Here is a 13,362-nt window from a genome sequence, read left to right on the forward strand (position 1 = left end):
TATACACTCCTGGTAGAAGGGAGGGAAGTCAGATTCTTGTGTGACTCAGGGGCATCACAGACCCTGATACATCCCTCCAAACTGCCAGAGAACTCAGAGTCACCTGATTACATATTAGTGAAAGCAGCTAAGGGACACCTGTATCGGGAGCCCCTCTCCCATAATATTGTGATAACTGATCCTGTTTCAGGATTGACCCAGAAAAGCAAAATTGTTGTTTCTGCAAAATGCCCAGTAAACCTCTTGGGCAGAGACCTTATGCAGCTATTTGGTATAGCAGTAGTTCCGACTATGCAGGGTATGGAAGCACAGCGACAAATTGATACCTTTGCAGTGCAAACGGAGGGTAAAATGTTTTATAGGTACAGCCAGGACTTGGTTACGACTGGTCCAGGGGCAGTGACCGAAGAGTTGATGAACGTAGCCATCAGCAAGTTCCCCTCCCCTGACATTGATAAACAGCATTTGTTGCACTGTACTCTGTATTATTGTAACACACCAGGACCTGATAAGGAATATGAGCAAGAATTGTTTAGAAATCGTGCAAACAGATTGATATTACGTAATCTGTACTGGGACATGGAAGGGAACAGTGTAGCCAGCTGTTCATTGCCACAGGAGTTTTTTGCACTCTATAAATCTAATCGATTACCACACATTAGCTTAACTAAGGACAAGAATGTAAAATGGGTAGACTTAGGAGAAAAAGTTACGAGATGGGAAAAACAGACAAAGTTAGAACTGTCAGAACAGGGAATACAAATGCAGAATCTGAATTGGATAACTCAGACCCACTCAGCTGTACACTTGCAGTCTAGCAAGGACAGCTGATTAGCACTCCTATTGGAGGAGGAAGAGAATACCTTACAGAATATACCAGAAACTCTCTGGTCAACAGGAAAATCAGATGTAGGACTTATTCGTACAGCGGGACCAGTTACTATTACGCCAAAGTCAGCATTTAGACCACAAAAAAAAGACAGTATCCCTTAAGAAAAGATGCAGAGGTAGGAATCAAACCTATTATAGCAGCTTTACTTAAGGAAGGGGTGCTGGTGGAATCTCCTGATTCACCATGTAACACACCCTTATTTCCAGTTAAGAAAGCGAATGGAGAGTGGCGTATGGTCCAAGATTTACAAACTGTAAATGACGCAGTAATTCCAAGGGCACCTACGGTGCCCGACCCACACACCATATTGAATGATTTAAAACCTCAACAGAAATATTTTTCTGTGGTAGATATCAGCAATGCTTTCTTCTCGATACCGATACACCCTGACAGCCAGTATTGGTTTGCATTCACATTTCAGGGGAAAAGGTATACATATACGTGACTACCACAGGGGTATTGTGAAAGTCCAACAATATTCTCACAAGAAATGGCAAGCAACTTGGCGGGATTTACCCCACCAAGAGGTAGTCAGATTTTGCTTTATATTGACGATATCCTGCTGGCGGCCCCCACCCAGCAAGATTGTAAAGACGACACCATAGCGCTATTACAATTTTTAGCCACTGAAGGACATAAAGTAAACAAAAATAAACTGCAGCTTTGGAAAAAAACAAGTTAAATACCTAGGATATGTAACATCCAAGGAAGGTAGGACATTAGATGAGGACAGAAAAGTAGCGATTTTGCAAGCACCAAAACCCACTACCAAGAAGGAAATGATGTCCTTCCTGGGTACAACTAATTTTTGTCGGAGTTGGATTCCAAACTATGCCTTGGAATCTGCACCGTTGACTAACCTGATTTATAAAAAGCCTATGGCAGCACAGGATTTGTTACAATGGACACCAGGAGCAGAATCTGCTTTCTGCAAACTGAAACAGTTAATAGCATCCTCATTCGTTTTGGGATTACCAAACTATCAAACGTTTTTTCCAAACTGTAGATTGTAAGCAATGTTATAGGACATCAGTGTTAACACAGCATGGGGACAAGCAATGCCCTATTGCTTATGATTCATCACAACTGGACCCAGTGGCACAGTCTTTACCCAACTGTGTACAAGCAGTAGTTGCAGCTGCAATGGCAGTACAGGCTTCGGCCTCAGTAGTTTTGTTCCACCCTCTCACATTGAGAGAGCCTCATGCAGTCGCGATTATTTTACTGCAAGAGAATGTAGCATATCTTTCCCCTGCTAGGCATCTTTCCTGTATGACTATATTGTTGAGCCAACCTCATATGACGATTGAAGAATGTATGACTTTGAACCCTTCTACCTTGCTCCCAACCCCTGCAGATGGCACACCACACAGCTGCCTGCAGGTGATTGAGCAAGAGACACTGCTTAGAAAAGATCTTACGGATGTTCCCTTGGATGATGCCGAGGTGACATACTACGTGGACGGCTCATGCAAAAGGGGTCCTGCAGGGCAGAACCTAGTAGGATATGCAGTAGTTTCTGATACTGACATTATAGAAGCAAAATCTTTACCACACAATTTATCTGCACAGGCAGCAGAATTGATTGCCTTGACACGGGCATGTACCTTAGCAAAGGTTAAATGTGTGAATATTTTTACTGACAGCCAGTATGCTTTTTCTACTGTACATGTTTTTGCGCAACAGTGGAAAAATCAAGGAATGATAACATCTACTGGCAAACCAATCTATCATGCAGTTTATTTTGGATCTTTTAGAATCTATTCAGTTACCTCAGAAATTAGCTATTTGTAAATGCACAGCTCATACCAAGCAACAGGACAGGATTTCAAAAGGTAATGAGAGAGCTGATACAGCTGCAAAGCAGGCAGCTTCAGAAGTATTTCTTTTGAATGAGGAATTACAACCCTCTGAGATTTTAGACTTAGAAATGTTAAAGACAATGCAGACACTTACTACACAAGTTGAAAAACAAAGATGGGTAAAACGAGGAGCAATTCTCGAAAAGGGGCTGTACATCTCTAAAGAAGGAAAACCGATATTGCCATCTAATTTGTTTAGATATGCAGCTTTGTTGAGCCATGGGCAGTGCCATGTCTCAACAGGGGGGATGGTACAGCTGCTGAACCAAGTGTTCATGACATATGGATTCTTAAATTACTCTAAAAAAATTTTGTTCGATGTGCCATGTTTATAAAAACATCATGAACAAGGGGCGTTAAAGCCCAAGCAAGGGAGTTTCCCTATACCACCGTATCCATTTCATACTATCTGTATGGATTTCATAGAGTTGAATAAATGTGAAAATAAGTAGTATTATCTTGTCATTGTAGATATGTTTTTCCAGATGGGTGGAAGCCTTTCTGACTAAAAATCCAGACGCAGCAACCGTGGCCAAAGTCCTTGTTAAAGAAATCATCCCTAGATTCGGCATTCCGGAAATGATCTACAGTGACAATGGCACACACTTCGTAAACCAGACCATACAACAGTTAAGTAGACATTTTGGTATTTCTTTAAAAAAATCATTGTGCGTATCACCCACAATCTGCAGGGCTAGTAGAGAGGCATAATGGGATTTTAAAGAATAAGCTAAGGAAGTTGATTAGTAGAGACACAGAGAAATTGGGTGTACTGTCTGCCCCTGGCACTGCTGAGCATGAGAACTGTTCCGAATGCAAAAGGATTGACTCCTTTTGAAAAGTTATTTGGAAGGGCTTATTATATACATCAGTGGAAATCTCTCATGCCCGCAGACCAGGAAGCTGACAGTGCACTAGCTAAGTATATGCGAAATTTGTTAAATTCTAAACATTTGTTGCAGTCAAATTCCGTTTCAGATAAAGAACGAACCAGACCGTCAGAAGTGGCAGTGTCCCCTGGAACTTGGATTTGGGTGAAGACAGTAAAGAAAAAGAATTGGGCATCACCAAAGTGGGAAGGTCCATAAAAAGTGCTTCTGTCGACACCCACTGCAGTCAAGATAGCAGAGCGCACCTCATGGATCCACCTGACATACTGTAAACTAGTCAAAAACTTTGAGCTGGACAAAAACCTTGTCACATGCCAAGAGTAAAAATGATAAGAGTCCAGAAGAAACAGGAATGCAGAACAACCCTTTCCTCAGAAGTATTGCATAATCATCCTGTTAACTGTACTGGTGACAATAATCTTTTTGTTGTGGCCTTTCCTTTTCCCAGCCACACAGACTGAACTGAATAAAGTTATTTGGAAGGGCTTATTATATACATCAGTGGAAATCTCTCATGCCCGCAGACCAGGAAGCTGACAGTACACTAGCTAAGTATATGCGAAATTTGTTAAATTCTAAACATTTGTTGCAGTCAAATTCCATTTCAGATAAAGAACGAACCAGACCGTCAGAAGTGGCAGTGTCCCCTGGAACTTGGATTTGGGTGAAGACAGTAAAGAAAAAGAATTGGGCATCACCAAAGTGGGAAGGTCCATATCAAGTGCTTCTGTCGACACCCACTGCAGTCAAGATAGCAGAGCGCACCTCATGGATCCACCTGACATACTGTAAACTAGTCAAAAACTTTGAGCTGGACAAAAACCTTGTCACATGCCAAGAGTAAAAATGATAGAGTCCAGAAGAAACAGGAATGCAGAACAACTCTTTCCTCAGAAGTATTGCATAATCATCCTGTTAACTGTACTGGTGACAATAATCTTTTTGTTGTGGCCTTTCCTTTTCCCAGCCACACAGACTGAACTGAATAAACGTGAAGCGTTACTCATCGACTGGCATCCAAACTTTAACACTTACCAGGCAATTAAATTAAGTCTGAGACTTTCAAAGTGTCAAACTGCTGGATTTGCACAGCTTTGCTGACAGCATACCGGGGGGTGGGGGGTTATTAATGACTACAGTCCCCCTAGGGGTCAATGAGACCTGGGAGAACTTCATTTATGATACCTCAACCATTACATCACAAGATAAAATAGCATTGCACTTGTCTGTTCCACAAAACGGAACCGTGTGTTTTTATAAAAATGATACTGTTCAGGTGGGTTGGAGCAATTGCAATGTGACTGTTCCTTATAAATGTTACACTAAAGGTAACAAAGTAGATCTTTATTGTAATACAAACCATGATTAATTTCTTGGATTGATGCATAAAACACTTGAAGTGAAACATAATTCTGTTCTTTATAAACAACTGTCTATAACAGATAGAAAAATGTTTCATGCAGGGCGAGTGTATATTCATAGCAAAGTTACTACTAAAGTAGAGGACTGTTATTTTGTGTGTGGCATTTGTTTTATGGGTTACCTGGTTCCGGCCATACGACACACTGCAGTTTTGCCTCGAGGAAAAAATTCGAAATGTCCAAGAGGTCGTCAAGAAACCTGTAAATCCAGTGGGACAAATCGATGCGTGTTGGAAAGACCATCATTCCATAGGCAAAGGACTGACACACATGGACTTGAGTGATAGCGTTATATCGTGGGCAGGCATATTACCGGCATATGGAGCAGCGAAATCGATCTGGGAGCTGAGAAAACTGTTCTCGAAGTAATGAGTAATGCAACTTTTTCCACTCTCGAATTGGTGACTGATGAACTGAATGCTATGAGAACTGTAGTGCTTCAGAACGCATGTCTCTCGACTTCACCCTAGCGGCAAGAGGTGGTACTTGTGCTTTAATCCAAGAAGAATGCTGTTCATATATTCCTGACCATAAACACGAGATAGACAATCATCTTGAGGTAATTCAGCAAGTGTCGGCCATGACCAAACCCACTGACCGACTTTTTCCAGAAATGGTTTGGGGGTGAGGTACCATCCTAATAAACATCCTGATTGCCATTTGTGTGGGAATGCTCCTACTGGGAGTATGTGTTTGTTGTGGCATCCCCTGCATGAAAAGACTGATAAAAGACTTTATAGACATGTCAGTTTCTGAAACCTTATATCAAAGTACTGAGTTTGAAGAACTGTTAAAAGATTGAAAATGCTTTCATGAGTATTAAACTGAATGACTCTCTTAACTGCAAATCCTAAGTGGAAGAGGTTAGGAGAAGAAAACTTGTTTATGCTCATTTTGAAAGTAGAATAAAAGTATTAAAATGGGGGAAATGTCAGAAAAATATGTATCAGTGTGTATTAATAATATGCTTAGTGCATTTAGAGCTTGAAAAGGGTTAACACATTTATTCTATTTCATACTGCATAAATCTGTACAAACTACAGATGCTTTTTGACCTTGCATCGTTAGCTAAAATCTTGCTTGTGCCTTGGAAATTTACTGAGAAGCAGATGATTCCTGCTTATGTTAGGAAAATAATGACTAGAACAATACTACTTGTATGAAGCTTAGACAAGAAGTTCCGTTTGTGCTGTGAGAAAATACACAGCTGTAGAAGCTATAGATAATTAGGACAAAGCATGTTTGAAAATAGGAACTGCAATCAGCATTTGCTTGTATCCGAGTTAGAAGAGTACCTTGAAATGTAACACTGTACAATAGAAGCCTGTAAATGAATTAGTGTCCACCAAGGCCAGGTTGTTTTTCTCAAAAGTTTCTCACAAATCTAGTCATGTCAGCAGAAAATCTGAGTAACATCTGCTGTAGAACAATACTGAAAGTTGTGTTTGATTACGTCAGCCATAGAAGGCCATGTCTTGTAAAACAGTACAAGAATAAACATACTTCCTGTTAGTAGTTAGACAAATCCTTGTATTTGCATGTTTTGTCTCCTTGCAGCAAGTAATTAAATATGCCTTAACTGAACCTTAAGTGTATTGGTCTTTGAAGTTTTTTCCTTTGACAACATTCTATAATATTCAATATGTCCAATTAGATACGAGAAAAGGGAATCAACACTTGTTTGGATCTTTTTGAGATGCCTTTGGAAATTAGACAAGTTAGACAAGGCTTTCTGAAGTATTGTAGAAATGGTAAGGAATCAATAGGAGTGCCTCGATTCCTTACGACTGGGTTTGACTAGAGGGGTGCATCACTTGCATACTATGTGAAAATGTTTTCTTTACCAAACTGAACTATGCTTCACTTTTTTTCCACATTTAATTCAAGACCATTGCCCTATCTCCTATTGTTATAGTGGTCTAACTTAAGATAACCATAGGTCTGAAGGTCTGGTATGACAAATATGAGGACCCTGCACGGAGCTTTGTAGTACACCACTGCCAAACTGTGCTTTTGCTAATGAATCTCTGGAGAGCTCAAACATGCTCCCAGTCAAAAGCTTGGAGATATTACCAGCTACCTGTCAGCACTGTTTGATCAGAGTATACTACTGTGCTAACACAAAAAGGTCATTCTTTAGTAAGAATGCATCTTTCCATTAACTCTTAGCAACACAAAGTAAATCAAAACTGCCCTAACAGATTTTCTGATTGTCAGCTTTAACAGAGGATAGTGGCAAAACAAGCTGGATGATCCAAATAAAAATCTATTTAGAATATAAATACAAGAACATCCTTAAATGTGTTTCATTATATGATCCAAGTTTTACTCTTGGGTTATGCTATTGCCTTACCATGGTCAAAATGTATACTACATGGGAGCTCCACTGCCATCTTCTATTGTTTTGCTAAAATTCCGGTTTGCACTTCACATACAATGTATAGAGACAGTGCCCACTGCTTTACATAATCCCATTAAAAATTATACCACACTGTATCCCTCATAACAGTGTTTACTCTGGCCCTAGACATTAGATTTCAAGACATCTGTGCATTATTTTATTTTTAGGTTATTCCTGTTGTCCCAAGACAAATTATATATATATTTATTTAATGGACAATGAGACCATTCTTGATAGTTGGAGGAAGGTTGCTCAAGCTGGCAAGTGGTTATTAATTGAACTATAAAGTGGTAGACACTGATGTAAAATCAGGTGCATCCACATATAACCAGCAGCATTTTAAAAATGTAACATGGCTCTCCAGACAGTCAATTCCAGGAATGAAATCTCTGGCATTACATGGTGAGAGGCCATATGCCTGCAGTAACATTTCTGACACATAGAGCTACATTAAGGATGACATTGTTCTGCGTCAGGGCTGGGGAAGACTGCACACATGCACGTTAGTGTCATTTTCCTGCAAACAGTGAAAGCAGCATTCAAAAAGCTAGTTACTCCAGGAAATGTGAACTGCAACTTTTCAACCCCCCCCCCATTTAAAAAATAAGCAATGCATAACAGTTTTATCCATTTTGTATACATACCCAGACATACTGGTAGCACGGTGGGGACAGAGCCTCAGGTGTTTTCAGCAAGTATGCTTGGCAGTAATTGGGTTTTAAGAGAAGTAGTAAGGATGTTCATGTACAAAGTCTGTGAACTTAGGGTATAGCTGGTATCATTAAACCTTGTAGCATTGGCAGGCATCTGGCAATATAAGGAGTAATCTACTCTCTGCAGGAAATTATAGTGGGAGCGAGCGAGCAAGTCCCCTAATGCTGCAGCTTAACCATCAGCTACTAGGCACCTCCCAAATCTCTACTCCCAGATCAATCTCCAGACGGGGATGCCTTGGAAGGGAAGCGTTTCCTACAGCTCTGGGAAATCAATCATCCCAACCTGCCTTTTTGGCAATATTCCACACCAGGAGGAGCCACCTTTGAAGGTAGGGAAGGATAAGTGAATCCTGACAAACTACTGGCTACACAGAGAGGAGCCAGTTCAAATGTAGCATCACATGCCCTATGTGGGAAAGCTTTTTTATCAAGTCCTACCCCCACAGACATGCTGCACTAACATCAGAGGGAGCATGCACTGTCACTATGAAGGATACACCACACCTGTGAGCTGATGTGTCCTTCATGCTGCTTGGAACCCAGCGCCCTCTTGCACTGAGATTTCATAGTGGACATCACCACTCACTTCCATTCCTTGCTTGCCCTCCCATGCCCTACCACTGAAGATATTAGCAGGTCAGGCATCATTTCTTCTGTCCCATGCCAGCTCCAACAGGCACCAGAAAGACTAACCAAAATTAGGTCACAGTCCAAGTCAATGGAACTGAAAAGGTGGTGTTGCTGAACAGCAGAGACCCTTTACTATGCCATCTGGATCTTTATGGATTCTGGCTCCTTGGTAGTTTCAACAAGAAACTGTGACCATGAGCTTTTTTTCAGTTGCACGACAAAAACAGGACAACTGTTAGCAAAAGTTCTTAGGACAAGCTTAACTAAAAGCAGTGCTACAGGTGAATGTGGTCCTCACAAGTGCACAGGCTACCAAAACATCAGTCTTTGTTCAGTCAGTTAAAATGTACTACTTTCTGCTGAAAATGCTGCTGCTATATACAAACTTCAGGCTAAGATGGAAGTTTTGTGGAGAAGCCAAAGGCAAAAATGTACACCTTTTGGGACTCGAGAAACAGCTGTTGGGGGGGGGGGGGTAGCAATTACACAGACACAAACTCCCTTGTCCTAATCAGTCCACTCATTCAGTTCAGACCCAAGATTAATATATCACCATGAAGGGAAGAAAAAAATTCTAGGCTTACTTTGTTTTTGTACAAGGTCCCTTAAAGATTGAACAATAGTTTGGGACTTTAGATGTGGTACACTTCTCAACCACCACTAAGGGAGTATGCATTACATATTTTTAGCTTCAAGCTAGACTTTGTAGTTGCAGTTTAGTAAAAGTATACTGTTTTGGTTTTATATAAAATTAGGTTATTTAAATTAGCAGCTCATGAACCATGCACTTACAAAGGCATCAACTTCTCTGATTTGTAAACTTCAAAATATTGATGTTCTGTTTTACAAGATGGTAATTCAATCACAAGGCATCAGAGATGAGCTATAGAAAAATGGCATGTACTAGAGTTCACAAACCAGCTACATCATCTAAAATGAAGTGAATATAGGAGTTAGCTTGGATTAGAAAAAAAAAGAATTAATAATATGGCCCAAGTTATGAAGAAGCATCTTTTCATTCTGGTTTTAATTTCACCCATGACACTGTTAATGGTAGGATACTGCCAGATATTTTCACATGTACAAGACCTACAACAGATTCTGTTGTGGACAGATCAGCAAAGAGAAGCAAGTGGTATTTCAGGTCTGAAAACCTGTTTAAGCATTACATAACAATTTGAAGATTTGGTAAATGTGTACCACAAGGATTCATGGAATGAACCAGAGTATATACAGTGTATATAAGCACAGCCAATGAGAGAATCAAACTCTGCACTTTGTGTCTGTAAGGTAATATTTTAACCATTATGTCAACCTCACCTAAGATACTGGAAAAGCCTGCAGAAACTCGTGAAGAAGAGTGCATGCCAGAATGTACAGCAGTACATTTACCAGTCAATCTAAAACTACATTGCATGCTAGTGTAGCCAGTTTATGGCCTGGATTTATTGACTGCATATTGGATTTTTTTCTCTGCCATTGCATGCTTGCTATAGGTGACCTGCTCACTATGTTTAAAGCCAGCGTACTGTACCCATCTCCTAGCCTTCTGTTTTCACCCTTTCGTGTTTTCTGTCATTATGTTTTGTATATGCTTTACAGAATAAGCATATCTACATTACTCTGAAGTCTATAACTTTCTGGGACTTAAACTGCTGTGTAGAGACAGCCTTTTGCCAAAAGTGGGACACAAACTTAAGTAAAGTACAGCAAATGTAAGCATTGTTAAGCTGCCACCACATTACCTTGAATACGACTTAAGTTATTAAATATTTCACACAATACATAATCACAAATTTACATAATGAAAGCTGTCATATAAAATGCATCTGCATGCAAAAATTCTCAAAAACGAAAGTAAAGCCTGACTTTTTTTTTCTTAGGAGACAGAAAAGAATGGGAGCTGCATTGTGTCAATCAAATATTAGCACAAAGCTGTGTGACAGTCTTACACACACACAAAGGGATAAGAGGAGAAATTACTTACATTTTTCTGGTGAAAATTTATAAGGGCATCCCAATCCTCCCAACATTCATTCCTCTGTTACTGTTTGTACAATGTATAAATATATTTTAAATGGTGGCACAATACCAAAACCTTGAGTTTTTTTGTTTCAGTAAAAATATACTACCATAGCTCTGGGCTCTCTGAATGAGCACAACCAAGCATATACTAAAGTAATGGTGTACATTAAGCCAAAGACAAATGCATGCAACGTGATAGCTGGCTCTATATAACAAGCATCAAATTAAACACTCAGTATAACAATTTTAGTTTATGTGCTACATCTTTATTCTAGACTTAGAATACACAGCATAGTATACAGTACAGCAACAACACAGACGTTTACTGTATAACCAAGACATTTCTGGCTACTTCCATGTGGAAGGGGAAGCAGTCTTAACTCTGGTGTAAAGTTCAGAAAATTCAGACTACCTTTTCTGCACCTGCATGTTTATGTTCCTCATACTCAAGAAGGGTCCTACCCTTACCTCCAAATATATTTACTTTAGAGTGGTGGTGTAAGGTCTGTGACCACATTATCAAGGTTATAAACTCAACATAAAATGCCAAACTTGCAGATGGGTCTGTGTTTTATAATGAGCGGTTCCCCTTTCTACTCCCACTCACAAGTCAGACTTTGGCTTTCTGCTTCAGTTGGGTAGGGGAAGTGGAACTGGAGAACATGGGACAGGTATAAAGATTCATAGGTACATACTTGGCCAACTACCCTGAAGGATCATCTCAAGTCTAGTCAATAACTTGAAGTCAGAATCAAACCTTGCAACTAGAGTCTTTGAGGAGGAAAAAACTCCTTAGAACAAGGAAAGAAAATATATTAAATGTACAGCTACATGTAGACTGAATAGATGTAACATGTAGTACTCCAAATTATTTTCATTAGCACCATTTAAAGCTTTTCAGAGATTAGAAAAAAATTACAAAGATCTATTTAGAGTGCAGGGGATGTAGTTAGCAGCATTTCCAAGTAACAAGACAAACTTATTCTTTGGCCCAAATGTCATACCTCTCAACCCGTTAGAGCAAACTATGCTTGCCTCCGGAACGTACCACCTGAACTCTAGCCTACAATTCTCTCCTTACCTACAAACTATAAATTTTAAGAGACTGTTCACTATTCCACTAAAAACACGGTGCTTTAAAAGCTATCCTGCCACCATCCTAAGAAGCATTACTCGCTTTCTGCTAGCTATAACGCTATCTTTTACTTATTTGTCAGACGTCTTCCACCACCCGACCAACTTCCAAAAAAGTAACATTTAACTTCAAAGTATTTTGAAGCTCTAACATCTTTATTTGCACTTGATAATGAATAAGTCAGGGTGCTCCACGCACCCATACAAGAAGCGAACTGTTTTACAAATAAGCCATGTATTACATTAAAACACCTTCCTCACCTGGTTCACACTAACTCCTGCATAAATCAGTCTCCATCACCGCAGAAGGTTCAAGTTGTGATGGGGGAACAAACTCACGTGGGACTATGTCGCCACCTGCAGCTAACCTGGGGAATTTAGGCAACAGGTGTTTCAAAGCGGTGAATTATGACAAGTAATCACTTGGTTTAAGATTTAATTTTAGTAAGTATGCTTCTGGAGTGCTCATTTCTTTGTTCGTTTACTACAATTTATAGTCTGGGTATTTAACTCAGTGGATATTTTACACGTCTTCAGAAGAGCCACCATTAGGATTGTGAACAGAATATATGCTAGAATTGCAAATAAAGTGGTTGCAACCCTAGTTTATACTCTTTTAAGTATTGTTACATACGTGTTTCTATGCCATAATTAAGTTATCATGATGTATGCGTTATTTTATTGTTACTCGGCTGTTACTTTGCTACTTACTAGTTTAGGTGATCTCTTTAGACGTCTTGGTGTCAGCCTCATGTTACTTCTCGCCTACAGTTGGTTCGTAGGGCTCCCCCATACTATTAAATCACACTCTTGGAGGAAAGTAAATATCTACGTTACCAAAATATGCGCACTGTGCCACCCATCAACAAAATGCACTTGCATTGCATTATGGGGTCGCAGTGCTGCATCTCTGAGGTATCAGTGTACCAGAACAATAACTATAAGGGTATCCTTACTGCCTTGTCCAAGTGCAGTTGGTTTTATTTGCCCAAGCAGTAGGTGGTGCTATCCAGATGAAGTTTGCTATGTTATTTATGTAACCTACTTTTTTGCATGATGCTGTTATTTTACATCATTCTATTTTTAGAGTTGGCTGTACTGGGGCTTTCAGCCATACTCTCAACCTCTTAAGTCAAGAAATCTGGTCAAAGCTTAAGGGGGGGACACAGGCCCAAAAATAGGGACAGATTTTAAATATCGACCTTATAAATGTAGAAATATCCTAGAATAACAGGCTTTGTGTTAGCATGCATCTTTCTGAAGGATATGAAGTCTGAAACTCAAATATATGTCATTATTGGTAATTTTTAGTGACTTCAGTCAGCTGTGATTTGCCAGAAAACTACAGATGTTATGAGGAATAGACCATATATTTGAGGCAAAAATCTGGA

The 13,362-nt window shown here is 39.7% G+C and overlaps 1 protein-coding gene across 6 annotated transcripts in view; it reads right to left on the reverse strand.

The window, feature by feature from the left end:
• Positions 1-12,847, reverse strand: part of IRAG2 (inositol 1,4,5-triphosphate receptor associated 2) — a 1,240,358-nt gene extending 1,227,511 nt beyond the window's left edge. For 3 of the 6 annotated variants that reach the window (XM_044087672.1, XM_044087673.1, XM_044087669.1), the window contains exon 1: positions 12,233-12,381. The gene's annotated coding sequence lies outside the window, so the exon portion shown is untranslated. Of the gene's footprint in view, positions 1-12,232; positions 12,389-12,682 lie in introns of those variants that run through there. The other 3 variants (XM_044087670.1, XM_044087671.1, XM_044087674.1) reach the window with 3 other exon arrangements.
• Positions 12,848-13,362: the final 515 nt, after the last annotated feature.

Source organism: Protopterus annectens, chromosome 11.part0, assembly GCF_019279795.1.
Source record: "Protopterus annectens isolate FY-2018-M chromosome 11.part0, PAN1.0, whole genome shotgun sequence".
Classification (NCBI taxonomy): Eukaryota; Metazoa; Chordata; order Ceratodontiformes; family Protopteridae; genus Protopterus; species Protopterus annectens.